The sequence below is a fragment of the Choristoneura fumiferana genome, chromosome 18 (assembly GCF_025370935.1).
Source record: "Choristoneura fumiferana chromosome 18, NRCan_CFum_1, whole genome shotgun sequence".
In the NCBI taxonomy this organism is placed as follows: Eukaryota; Metazoa; Arthropoda; class Insecta; order Lepidoptera; family Tortricidae; genus Choristoneura; species Choristoneura fumiferana.
The window spans coordinates 2,562,156-2,576,698 of NC_133489.1; the positions used below are offsets into that span (position 1 = coordinate 2,562,156).

Sequence of the window (14,543 nt, forward strand, 5' to 3'; positions counted from 1 at the left end):
TGACATCATAGTAATAATAGGAGATTAAAAACCGACTCACGCTTGACCGGTTTTTATAATGGTTGTTGTCAAGCAATATATTTATCTCTATTTGTCTTTCCAAAGAGGTTTGTATGTTCATGCGTTAAGGCAAATAAGACGTCAAAAAAAAGTTTCATGGTTAGACACAAGTCGATGATGGGGACCGACTATTATTTATTTATTCTAAATATTATAAACAAGAAAAAGAGACCAGCGCTGGGAATCGAGCCCAGGTCCTCAGAAATCCGTGCTGCGTGCTATATAACCTATCGCGGTTGGACACGAAGACGACGGAAGAGAAGGTCTTCGAGCACATCCGCGAGGCAGCTCGGGGTCGGTTGAAGGGAGCCGAGGTTTTTATCCGCCCGCTCGAGTCTAATAGAGCCAACAATTTTCGCTCTTTTAGACTCCAAGTGCCGGCTAAGCACCAGCAGATGTTGCCAGCAGATGTGGTCTTCCGTCGCTTCAGGGAAGCAAAGATAAAAATCCCTAAATAACTTTTTTTTATTGTTTTTTATTGTAAGTATAATTTGAATTTTACAGCGCATTGGTTTTACTGTAATGCTGTAATTTTTTATTGTCAAATAAATAAATAATAAATAACCCCTACACCACCGCTGGGCAGGAATCTAGACACGAATTTTTCCTATGCATACATATCTCAGGTTGCTTATTTCTACTACGCTACTTATGCAGCAGCACTAGCGACATCTATGTTCCGCTCTCATCGAGAGACGTCACACCTTTCGGGAACCAACCGCTCTCACCTAGACAAGAGATGTCGCTACTAAGCAATCAAATTATGATTTGTTTTTTGGAGTCTTTTTGTATTTTTTATTTCAACTCCAAATTTGTTGCAGCACGGATTGCTGAGGACCTGGGTTTGATTCCCAGCGCTGGTCTCTTTTTCTGGTTTTTCTGTGCATCCATGTCTCAGTTTGTATTTTCGACATAAATTGACTTCTTATGCTCTAGTCTTGTGCCACAAACAAAAAAAGTTTCTACATATTTCTATAATAATTTTTAATTTATATAAACAAATATCAATGAAATAAATCAAAATAAATTAATAATACTAAATATTTATAATTATATTAGCAATGCATGAAAAATAAAGAGTACCTAGTAAGAGAACATGCTTCCACTGTTGTTATATCATCTTCTCGCAATCAAATCGAGTGTAAAACTCGAGCATTAAACCCATTTTCCCCTCGACGTGTCTATCCACCCTCGCCGTACCGGTTTTGTGGTCTTGTTTGTACAATCTACTATTTGACACAACCCCTGTCACGGACGTCAACAAACTATAGTGAAAGGTTCACAAATCCGCGCTGTGAACAAATTTTGTAGCCGTTGAGCTGAACGGATGTCTTCACACGAGTAGGTAAGTACAACTCAAATGAAGACAATGATGTATTTTTTTGGAAAACCCCATAGAAATATAGTAAAATCAAGCGAGCAAAGCAGCAGGTAAATAATCGTACATAAACGTGTCTGTATGTCATCATCGTAGTGAGGTCTTTATTTAGCGAGATTACATTTTAATCTGGATTAGTTTTTACTATAGCGGTATTTGTTGAATAAAGATTTTTACGATGCACATGCTTGGAAAGTGCCTTTTTACATACAGAAAGTTTGTCATTCCCACAGGTTTCGTAATTGTGCATAAAAGACTATAATTTATTTGCCACATATTAAAAAAAATCTAAAAACTAAATTATTTTAAACCTACCTTTTTTTATTCGACTGGATGGCAAACGAGCAAGTGGGTCTCCTGATGATAAGAGATCACCACCGCCCGTAAACATCTGCAACACCAGGGGTATTGCGTTGCCAACCTAGAGGCCTAAGATGGGATACCTCAAGTGCCAGTAATTTCACCGGCTGTCTTACTATCTACCTACCTACCTATGTGTTTTTATAATGAGTGTTTTTGTGGCAGGCTAGTACAGTCGAGTTCGTAAACTTCTGAACAAAATTTTGTTCAAAAATATCTGAACACGCCTCTACGCCGTAATAGAGTCGTGTTTATATATTTTTGATCAAATGTTTATGAACTCGACTGTACACGTGCTAGTATAGTGAGGCTCGTTTGGCAACTTTGAAATGTGCGTTACGTCCTCTACGCGTTATTTTCGCTCATTCTGGGCTACTATAGTAATCGCAAGCATTTAATATAAAAATTAAGGTCTCGTGAGACATATTATATTTCATATTATTACTAAATTAATTGGTTCAAAAAATATATGTGTGAGAGAGAGAGAGAGATTTTTTTAATTTTTTTATTATACCATTTAGTCGGCATAGTTTACATATATATCCGTGCAATAGTCCCTGAGCAAAGCCGCGGGCGGACGGACACACAGACAGACATGGCGAAACTATAAGGGTTCCGTTTTTGCCATTTTGGCCCCGGAACCCTAAAAAAGATCTTCCGAAAACATCGAAACCAGTTGGACCGTTTCTGACTTGCTCTATTTTCTGACCTAGTAAGTCGAACCGTATTCGTATAATACGGTATTTGACAACTCCTGATTTTGCCATATCTTAATATTATTATGAAAATATAGATAAACAGATAGTGTTTAGCGAAGAGAAAATTTAAATCGGTTGAAAATTGGATTTATAGTGATTTTTTGAAAAATCTATATACCTGTATCTTTCTCAAACGCTTTTTTCTATGCAGCAAGTATGGCGGTACTGGCGTGTGACGTCACATGCCAGTATTTCTATCTCTGTCCAATCTTGAATTTCAAACCTTTATAACTTTCTTATTTGTAATGGTAGCTTGAAAATTATTTTGCTGTTCGATAACGAATAATACATAATAACGAATAATATATTTTAACGATAATTATTATAATTGTAAAATTTAATGTGTTAATAATTTGCACGCCTGCATGCAGGCTGGATACAATGGACAAGAAGACTGTAACACCATTTATACTGTATTCTAGCAAATAAACGATTCTGATTCTGATTTCTGATAACAGGCATTGTGTAGTTTTAATTTAAAAAACATATACAAAAATAGTCAAATACCGTATTTAAAGTAAGCATTTGGGAAACGCTACAAATACCTCTCAAAACTTTAGAAACTGCACGCAACGTTACAAATTAACGTTTCAATTAAGCCGAGGGTTACAAGGACTTACACCAAAATATCACTCACCATAAATGCTTCATTAGTGAAGGTGTCGAATGAGGGGAGGGGGTATGAATGGGGGTAGATGCCTGACTAATGAGAACTCTTAAGCCGGATTAAGCCTCGTGATAGAGAGCTGAATCCCGGAATGTATGGGACCATAAGGGAACTAATTTTAAATAAAATTTCGAAACTGCTGAAATATGATATTTTTAACAAGCTTTTCTTTAGCTTGCCCTGTTTATTTATTTGGGTCAAATCTTGGAAGCTAAATTTAAACCACTTCCAGCAGTCTAATTGACTTAAAATTTGACATAACTATGTAAATTTGGTAACAGTACAATAATCTGGTAGTGCCATCTTGGTGGTTCTGCCAGGATCGTCTCCGCAGGAGGGAACTCCTCAATGATTAATAGTACCGACTTGGAATTTGTAACGGATTTGCAGTTTAAATGACAATGCAAGTACAGTCAACAAAAAGTACAGCAACCAAAAAAAGTGTCTATTAAAAATTAAATTTTTAACAGAAACTTGTTACGTTCTCAACCCCATGGTTCCACCCGTTTACCATTACTGGCCCGAATTTCATTTGCCGGAATTTCACTTGCCGTACCAACGTTTACCATAAAATATGTAGAACCGTGCTGTTTTCAGGATTTTTTTAAATGTCATCATATAGAATGTAGTAGGTTAGGTTAGTTTAATATCAACTCTGAAGAAATTACTATTTCAAAAATAAATTACTTAACGGCAAATGAAAATTCGTGAAAACGATACATTCGGGCATATGAAATTCGGGCAAACGATAGAGAACCGTGGAGTATCAGAACAACGAGTCGAGCAACAATAGCCGGAAATGCCCCGGACATCTGAGGCGTGTTTTCTAACGCGATGATGTTCGGGATCGCATTCACCATCCCTTTCTAACCTCATCCTACACCGTGTGACAGAAAAAAGTGAGAAAACGACTGTGATTCCGAAAGCATTCAACAATAATGCCAATTGTATTTTGTGTCTTTTCTTTTGTACAATAAAGAATTTACATACATATACACACATACATACATAATGCCTCTGGGCAGAGATACGAATGCGATTTTGCCAAAGCTGACAAAACTTCGCGACTTTTTGGTAATGCGCATGAGAACTAAATTCTCCGAAACTTCAATTCACTTCTACACCTCTAATGGGACCGGGTCTGTGTTGATAATAGAACAAGAATTTTTGCTCCTTTAGACTCCAAGTCCTAATAAAGCACCAGCAGATGTACCTGCGCTCCGAAAAGTGTAGTGTTCCGTCGTTTTAGGGAAGCGAATATTAATGGTTGTGTACCACAATACCAGCGGACGATAGGGTCGTCACATGCCCCATATTATCATTCTTAGTAAGTTCTTAGTCTATATCTGTGTTCCACTGTTTCACGAAGACCTCTCCTCTTGAACTCTACATATCCCAATCCAGAGCTATATTGAACCAGTCGCTCAGTTCCACGGCCAGGTCATTAATGAACAAATAAAAATAATCAACAAGTTATAAAGCGCCAAACAAACTACAACTTTTTCCTCCCGATTGCGTCCATTCAAACTCAGTCAATTCACTGTTGATAAATGCCACAATGTTTCTTTGTTGTTTGCGTAAATAGACCGTATTTCTTCAGACGAATAAAATAGTTGTCAAACGGGCGCACCTTTTGTCTCTGTACAATGCGAGATGTCCTTCACTAGTAGTCAGTTGATCATTATTTCTTATAATTATAGACATTTAATTCTGTACCTAGTACGCTCGGCGTCTTAGAGTATTATATTTACCATGCGACGATGTGCAGATAGACCATTGCTGACTATTTTTATAGGTGGTAGTTTACGAGTACGTGACTGTAATATTATGACGGAAAGCAGTAAAATAGGAGTGTGGATTTATGAAACGAGTTGACAACGTTTTATCTTCGCACATGCTACAAACAAAACAAACTAATCTTTGCAACAAGCTAAACCGAAGATCATAAATAGTGGTAAATGAATACTTTTCTCACAAAGTCATATTTATTACCCATCCGTAAGTTTTTTTAAATTCAGAGATAAAACTAGACGCAGCCCCGGCATATCGTTCGATGCCTGATGTAAGAATTGATGACCAATCAAATTGATTTATTTTTGACAGATGTTCGAAATTTGAATGCGATAATAAAATCATGTTAAAGTTATTTATTATTATGCAATAAGTGTAGTCGAGTTCATAAACATGTGAGCAAAAATTTGATCTAAAATATCTGAACACGACTCTATTGTTAACGGCATAGAAGCGTGTTCAGATATTTTTGATCAAATTTTTGCTCGCAAGCTTATGTGCTCGCCTGTACTAAGTGATAAGTATTAGGGGCTGTTTCACCATCCATTGATTAGTGTTAACTGACAGTTAAACGTGATGCCGTCTCCGTCTATTCGTACAAAACAAATAGAGACGGCATCACATTTAACCGTCAGTTAACACTAATCAATGGATGGTGAAACAGCCCCTTAATAATTTAGTATAACTCACAGATTTGTTTCAAATACAAACCTCTCTAAATAATTATACGCTTGCGTTCCCAAAGGAATTCCTGCAAGCCTGGTTGGTGAACAATTTTAATTAACGTCAGCCCGTGTCGCATGCATATTACGGATATGGTCACAGCTGTAGTGACAATCATCATCATCCCAGCCTATATACGTCCCACTGCTGGGCATAGGCCTCCTTTCAGAATAAGGTGCGGATTGGGAACTTCACACACACCATTGAATTGCTTCGCAGATTTGTGCAGGTTTCCTCACCATGTTTTCCTTCACCGCAAAGCTCGTGGTAAATTTCAAATGTAATTCCGCACATGAATTTGGAAAAACTCAGAGGTGCGAGCCGAGGTTTGAACCCACGACCCTCTGCTTGAGAGGCGATAGGTCAAACCACTAGGCCACCACGGCTTTTTTAGTGTAGTGACAATACTGTCGAATTTTATAAAGCTTCTTGGGCGATTATTGGAGCGTTTCAACCGTCTCATTTTTTGGATTTTCTCTAAAAATGGCGGAATATTTTAACAGTTTAATTATCTGGTAGAAATTAAAGAATTCTAAACAAAATAATTGAAAACGACATCAAAATCTACAGACAATTCTTACATACAACACACTGTGGCTTATGTAAAAAAACCGGCCAAGAGCATGTCGGACACGCCACCCAAAAGTTTAGATTTTAGAGGGGACGCTCGATTTCAATGAAAATTTGCACTTTAAACATAAATATTTCGCAAAACCCAACCTATCCAACGATACCCCACAATATAGGGTTAGTCGAGAAAAAAAACTCACCCCCACTTTAGGCTTTGGGAGGTACCCTAAAATTTTTTTTTTACTTTTTTTATTTTTTTATTATACAACTTTGTCGGCGTGACTGATATGTATATTCATGTCAAATTACAGCTTTCTAGTGCTAACGGTCTCTGAGCTTACCCGCGGACAGACAGGCGGACAGACATGGCGAAACTATAAGGGTTCCTAGTTGACTATGAAAATGAAACGGTAAGACGCTCGAATAAACGCCCTTTTTAACCCCCGACGCAAAAAGAGGGGTGTTATATAATACGTACAGTGAGGGTAGGAAAACCTTCGTCAGTTATCCAGGGTTTCTCAAACTTATGGCTCCACGTACCCCTGTTAAAGTTTCTAGACGACAGCGAACTCCCGAAAAGTTTCAATCAAAATAATGTTAATTTAATTGTCAGTGTTTGTCAGTGCCAAGGTGTAGTGGTAGGGTTGCTATGGTCACCTTATTATGTTTAGCAGGTTGACAGGTTGACACAGTATGACTCAATCGGTAAAGCAGATTAGCGCTCATACTGAGCAAAGGAAAATAGATCTTAGGGTGACGAACCTTTTTTTACTCCGACTGTACTTACCTATTTGAATCGCAATGTTCATTTCAATGAACTAAAGATAATAACTTTGTTCACCCGCGACCATATATTTAAATTTTAGCTAGCTACTGCTGCACTTCCACACTGTAAGAGCACACACAAACCGAAATATTATCACCACCAGACTACAGATATTATCACAACCAGGTTTTATTCTCAGAGCAACACAACCGTTTATTATGCTACCAAGTGTTAGAACGCGTCAGTATACCTTATACACTGTTTTCATTAACTAAACGTAAAGCCGAATCGAGATTCGATTTTTCGTCCAGCGATTCGGCCAAGTTTCTACAACACTGTGTGAAGTGACAACTACGTGCGCGCTTGCTAAAACCGTGTGCAGCGATTTACTGCAAATTGAACTTTATATCTTTGTCACCGTTCGGTATCATTAAATCTTACACTTAGCGCAATCCTCGCTTGCAGTTAAATTTCCAGATTCGAAGGAATTCTAAGATTAAATAATAGTTATTAACTCTCTTGAGTAGATAGAAACCCACTGACAGCGGAGGCGGAGCGGTGCGGCGCAGCGCGGAGGCGGTACCGGTTGTGATGTAATATTCGAGCTAACGTAAAAGAGGCCACAAAGAAAATCGCGCCACGCTTATTTCCCGAGCGGGATTCTGTGTGGCCTCTTTCACGTTACCTCGAATATTACAACCTATACCGCCTTCGCACCGCGCCGCACCACTTCGCCTCCGCTGTCAGTGGGTTTCCTAGCTTATAAATGCGAAACTTTGTGAGTATGAGTGCATGCTTGTTACTCCTTCGCGCTCAAACGGCTGAACAGATTTGGATTAAAATTTGGTATGTAGATAGCTGGGAGTCTGGAATAACACATAGACTACCTTTTATCCCTATATTCCCAACGGATCGGGATAAAATCTCAAATTTCTACTGCTGGGTTTAGAGTCATGAAACTTGGCATGGTAATTTTTAAAACAACATTGATGTCAATTTTGGGAATTCCCACGTGAATTTTCGTTTGTTAAATACTCCTTCATTCTAAAACGGCAAGGACTTAGATGAAATTTGATTTGTAGATATCTGGACATTTGGAATAACACATAGGCTACTTTTTATCCCGACATTCCCATGGATTGGGATGAAAATAAATATAGAATGTATTTTTTTGGGAATTCTAATGGGACTTTAATAAAATCCTGGAATTTTAATTCAACTGCTGGATCTCACATTATTGTACTTTATTTGGTTTCACCACTTACGTGCAACTTAGACCTAGAAACACATTTTATCCAAGGAACGTAATTGGAAAATACACTATCTATATTTAGTGTGTTCATTAGATGATTGATGACCTACAATACTTTATAATTTTTAACATACTCAAACTCCATTAAGTATCATGGCAATTCTTAATGCTTTTACGAAAGCTCTCACAAAGCAAATGTGATTACGCGGCTACAAGCCTCCAGGGGAGCTACGCCGCAGGTGCCTACGCTAGGTTTATAAATAGCGCATGGTACAATACTTGTAATATTGATGGAAATCACACTATAATACGAGTATTCTTGTTACTAGTTATCGTTCCCTAACTATAAAGGAAAAAACCGGCCAAAAGCGTGTCGGACACGCCCAAAATAGGGTTCCGTAGCCATTACGAAAAAAATAAGTAATATTTTCCTAAGGATTTCGTATTTTATACGGAATCTTCCAAGTTTAGGTATACGGACGGATTGTCCCATGGGACTACTGGGACAAAATCGTCTCAGTTGTCCCATGATGGGACAACTCAATGGGACTAGTGGGACAGACGGAATTTGCAGAGCCAGCCATAATTATCGGTAGGTAAGGTTGGTTCAATCAAATAATTAATTTTGTAGGTACAGCACTAAATTTCGAAAGACTAGACAGACTTCGGTGAGGAAAAAATTATCATGTCAATTTGACAAATATAACGGATTTTCGTCTTCCAATTAATTCTATAAAATAAACATATTTACACAATTATTTAATGATACAATGATTGTTAAAAACAATACTGGGTTCATTGAGATGTGAATATGATCGGGATTGGCGTTCAAATGTAAGTAACTACGGAGTAATCGCGAAAAATGGCTTTGTTTACACGATTGTTTAATTCCATAGAATTATATTTTTACATTTGAATTTGAACGAGGAATGAGTACTGAGTTTGAGTGAAGGACAAATCAAATGTTACGGCTGGTTATGGCGGATGATGCCGTACGACGGGCGTAAACGGACGAGTGTGTTTATCTTATTTTTTCTGACGTAATTCTTTCAAATTCGCTTGCCAATAAAGACTTAAAACTAGTGCTAGTTTTTTTATGTTTATGTACTTATTTGTTTTTTTTATCAATTTAATTTTTTTTGTGTAGCAACACTAGCAACCCTCTCTGTCATGAGTCTATTCGCGCGTAACAAGGAACAAGATGGCTACGTGACAATCGAATCTCAGGCCACATAAAAAGTAAAGACAGTGCTGCAAACGGAAAAGTGAGGCTGGTTTAAACTTAACAAGACTGAATTCAAGCGGTCTCACTTCTCTTTGCAGCCCTGTTTTTACTTTTTATGTGGTTTGAGCTGGGAAGCAAAACCATTAAAGTAAAAAAATACCTGTGACTAGCTATACGTATGGATATATTATACATCAATGGTACTTGTTAAGAAATGTAGACGGCGCTTCAAAACCGTCTGCATGAATGAGCCGAGAGAGGGCTCTATTTTCCCTGTATATTATACTACTCTTTGACTTGTAGGCTATCAACGAAAGCAAGCGCGCTTTTTACTTCAGTACAGTATAATTAATTAACCTAGAATCTATAAAATGATCTTAACAATGATAAATACATATAAAATACAACTTTTTAATCATAACTTTAAGTTTTTTTTACTATCCGGTATCCGGCCGGATAGTAGGCAAGTATCCGGTATTTGGCCGAATAGTAAAATTGTGGCCGGATAGGCCGGATACCGAATACTGGCCGGATATCCGTTGCATCACTATTATAGATAAGAGTTATATATTTGCAAAATTAATAACCTAACCAAAAAGAAGTTGGAAAACCTCCGACTTTGTCACTTTGTCATTTCAAATAAAAAAAAACGCATTCAAGTCCGTCCACCCGTTTAAAAGCTACGGTGCCACAGACAGACACACATAACGGTCTAACTTATAAAACCCCTCTTTTTGCGTCGGGGCGGGGGTTAAAAATGGTCAACTTTACCACATACATAACACAAATATGTATATAAAATGAAATAATGCAAGATCTGCTATGGAAAATCTACTGTAAACAGAGAAATACTCGTAAATTTCTTGAGTGTTAAGATTTAATTAATCATTCTTCAATTACTCGCAATGTTTACCTACTCAAGATAATGTCTAACACGTAGGTTATAATTATTTCATACTAGCTGTTGCCCGCGACTTCATCTGCGAAGAATTCGTTTATCCCTATCCCGCGGGGACTATGCTGATTTCCCGCAAAATTAGCCTAAGTCAATTTAGTACAAGAACCTAGATTTTTTTTTAATCTAAGCGTCGTCGGTGTCGGGGGACCGCTAAGGTTAACAGGAAACTAAAGTACATAATATGTTGTATTTTTTAAAGTATTAATCTTAGCGGTCCCCCGACACCGACGACGCTTAGATAAAAAAATAATACTACGTACTTATACTAACTTAGGCTAATTTTGCGGGAAATCAGCCAGACTTTACTGCACCCCATTTTCGATTATGCTGTCATTACCCCCATCTTTTAGAAGAGCACTTGAATAAACTTGAGCGAATTCAAAATCTGTGCATTCGGTTCATATTTGGCCTACATAAATATGATATTTTTTAGGGTTCCGGAGCCAAAAAAGCAAAAACGGAACCCTTAAGTTTCGCCATGTCTGTCTGTCTGTCCGTCCGTCCGCGGCTTTGCTCAGGTACTATCAATGCTAGAAAGCTGTAATTTTTCACGGATGTATATGTAAACTATGCCGACAAAATGGTACAATAAAAAATTAAAAAAATTTTTTTAGGGTACCTAGACGTAAAGTGGGGGTGATTTTTTTTTCTCGTCCAACCCTATAGTGTGGGGTATCATTGGATAGGTTTTTTAAAACCATTAGGGAATTGCTAAGACAATTTTTCGATTCATTGATTTTTTTGCGAAATATTCAACTTTAAAATGCAAATTTTCATTAAAATCGAGCGTCCTCCCCCGCTCTAACTAAAATCTAAACCGGTAGGTGGAATAGTTTGAAAAAATTCAGGATGGTAGTAAGTACTTTTATCAAATTTTCAAGGAAAACTATATTAACGGCTAAGTTTTCTTGAGAATTATTAGTAGTTTTACTCTTAAATAGCAGCCTAAGGTATAAAATATACCTTACCTTAACTTGAAACTCCGCCATTTTGATTTTTGAAGGATTTCATGTACCAAGTGTCACTCGCGTCATCAAGACAAATCTAATGGCGTATAATTTGCCAAAATCAGTTCAGCTGTTCAGTAGTTACGAGAGGACATAGGAATAGACATACATTAATGCTTAAAGCTAGAATACAAAGCGGAAGACTTATTGTCAGACTGTCAGTCCATTGTATGGTTGTCTACGTGTGGAACTAATATAGCGTGTTTTTTCCATATTGCAACCCGATATTTACATTACAATACAACATTTGAGTAAATGAAATTTCAGTTTTTTTATTTATTTGTTTGACTGGATGGCAACGAGCAAGTGGGTCTCCCGATGGTAAGAGATCACCACCGCCCATAAACATCTGCAACACCAGGGGTATTGCAAATGCGTTGCCAACCTAGAGGCCTAAGATGAATACCTCAAATGCCAGTAATTTCACCGCCAACGCATATTTGCCATAATTAATTTCAGATATTGCAAAATATTCATAAAATTATTCTAATTATAAATAAACCCGCGTAGCTCACCCAAAAACTATGAGATTTGACATTTCGGAGACTTCACGCTACACTAGCGCCTCCAGTGGCGAATTCATACGCGATAGCCCTCATTATAAGTCTCGTTCATGGCATTGAACTATGAGAAAGGATTTTTAATAAACTGAAAGAAAAACCAATAGAATCTGATTTATCTTGTTTTCAGATTTTAGTTATTGACTGAAATTAAGTTCGTAGTTAACGTTTGAAATTGTTCATTTTGGACAACCTGACATCAACCTCGTAAAGCCCAACGTCCTTAATTCAGGACATACGTCAAAGCTAATGTCAATTTCACTAATTGATATTAAGTTTTTAATTCTAATGATCAAAATTTGACGTGGGTCTTACGAGGTTAAAAAAAGATACAAAATCATTCCTGTCTGCTATAATCCTTTGACGTACCAGCCTCGCTGTGTCGCTTCGCTGCTTAGTGTAGGCCTAACTGCTTTAGGAAAGTAGGTATCGAATACTTGGTCAAAAGTAATTAAATTGATATTAAATCACCGTAGCGTGGTAAAGTACTATGAATGTAATAAAAACGTTTAAGATTGCACCTAGTTCTTGTATCGTTATGTAACAAAAACAAGATTTCGTTTATAACTTTCTTGTAATGGATGGACTAAGGTTTAGGCTTTAGGCTCGAAAACAAAAGATTATATTTTTTGACTCAAGTATTACCTATAATCAAAGTAGGAACAATTTGTAATGATAGGATAGGTACTATTTAATTACATAGTCATATTACACAATAATATTACTGATCAAAACAGATACAAAATTAAAATAAGAAAAGAAAAAAATTAAGGATTTGGATTAAGACCAGTGTTAGAGAGTTTATTTTTTCTGCCAAAAAACTGTCATACAGTTTGGCAGATAATTTATTTAAAAGTGTATTCTGTTTATTAGAGGAAATAAATTTAAAAAAAAAACCTATCGTCAAGTGGACATATCGAAGGCGTATACAAAATTAATGATCATAGTCATGGACAGTAATGTTTGGGAATGAGGGCTATCGCGTATGAATTCGCCGCTAGAGGCGCTAGTGTAGCGTGAGGTCTCCGAAATGTCAAATCTCATAGTTTTTGGGTGAGCTACGCGGGTTTATTTATAATTAGAATAATTTTGTTAATATTTTGCAATATCTGAAATTAATTATGGCAATTATGTGAGAAGGGGCAATGAATGTCTGTGTTTTTAGACAGTTTTGTCTGTCGAAACTTTTGTCCTGCCTTTTTTCCGAACAAAACGGGACTACGCAAGACTGTGGTTGCTTGATATTTTTATGGTACGGTTTTAAGATGTATTAAATATGATTTTAATCTAAACTTTGTTTTCACGCCCGTAATAATAGACTTTGAAAGCCATACTTAAAAACCTCACGCAACAGTGGCGCCATCTAGTAACACAAAAAACGATAGCCCTCATTTGCTGACTATCCCTTATTTCCAAACCTGTGTTAAAACTGTAATTGTGTCAATTACTTGTGATATAAATTATTAATTAAATACGATTAACATTGTATTTGGTCGAATGAATAAAAAAGTATTTATTTGACATTATTTTTACATAGTTTTTATGCTCGTAGCCCTCTGCAAAACTGTTTACACAGTTTGTCTGCAGGATACAGTCTCTATGTATAATAAATTTAAAATAATGTAATGTGTAATTTGTACTTCTGTTTTTGTAGTGCTTACTATATTGTGGTGTTCAATAAAGAATCATTGTATTGTTGAATTGTAAATCTGTTTAAAAATATATACCTCGTTGGGTTTTTAGTGGGGTTCATCTCAACAAAGGTTTTTCTGAACCGGTGGTAGATATTTGATCATTGATTTTGATTTATCATTATTCCGCGGCACCTATGCAATTTTCCGGGACAAAAAATATCGTATTTCCTTCCTTGAGTCTCAACTCATCTCCATACCAAATTTTATCTAAGCGAGTAAGATATAAAGAGATAGTTTTAGATTTTATAATAATATTAGTAAAGATGAGGATGTGAGGTATGTATATTTGTTACGGATTATAAACCGTGATATATCTTTTGAGTATTTGATAATGACGTCGGATCATCGGGAGCTCGTCAAAGGTAAAAATAGGTGGTCTAATGGTAGATATAGGTACTTACATCCCATCACAGACATATCAAAGTAGGCACGTATTCGTTAACGAAATATTCCTCGAGAATACTGATTTTCATTCCTAGGTTCTACTTGTTAAACTGCTAATTACTACGAACGGAAAAACTCATTTTGACGACGGCAGTTAATTAATGACCAACGAGTATGGAGTGCATGTGATTAAGTATTTACTTAGTTTATATTTTCAGTCAAACAATTTTCAAAATAACGGCCTTATAAAAGACTTTGAATGACGAATTGATGAAAACGTGAGAGATGATAACAATGACAACTATCATTAAACTCACAGTTTTATCCAGAAGCCAGCTACCCGGAAAAATCAGCGGGATATACGTAATCATGTAAATCATCGACGTCCAG

General features: G+C 36.7%; 1 protein-coding gene across 5 annotated transcripts in view; it reads right to left on the minus strand.

Annotated features, from left to right (window-relative positions):
* Window positions 1-14,543, minus strand: part of HisT (Histamine transporter) — a 112,537-nt gene that overhangs the window by 47,371 nt on the left and 50,623 nt on the right. The window lies entirely within an intron of this gene.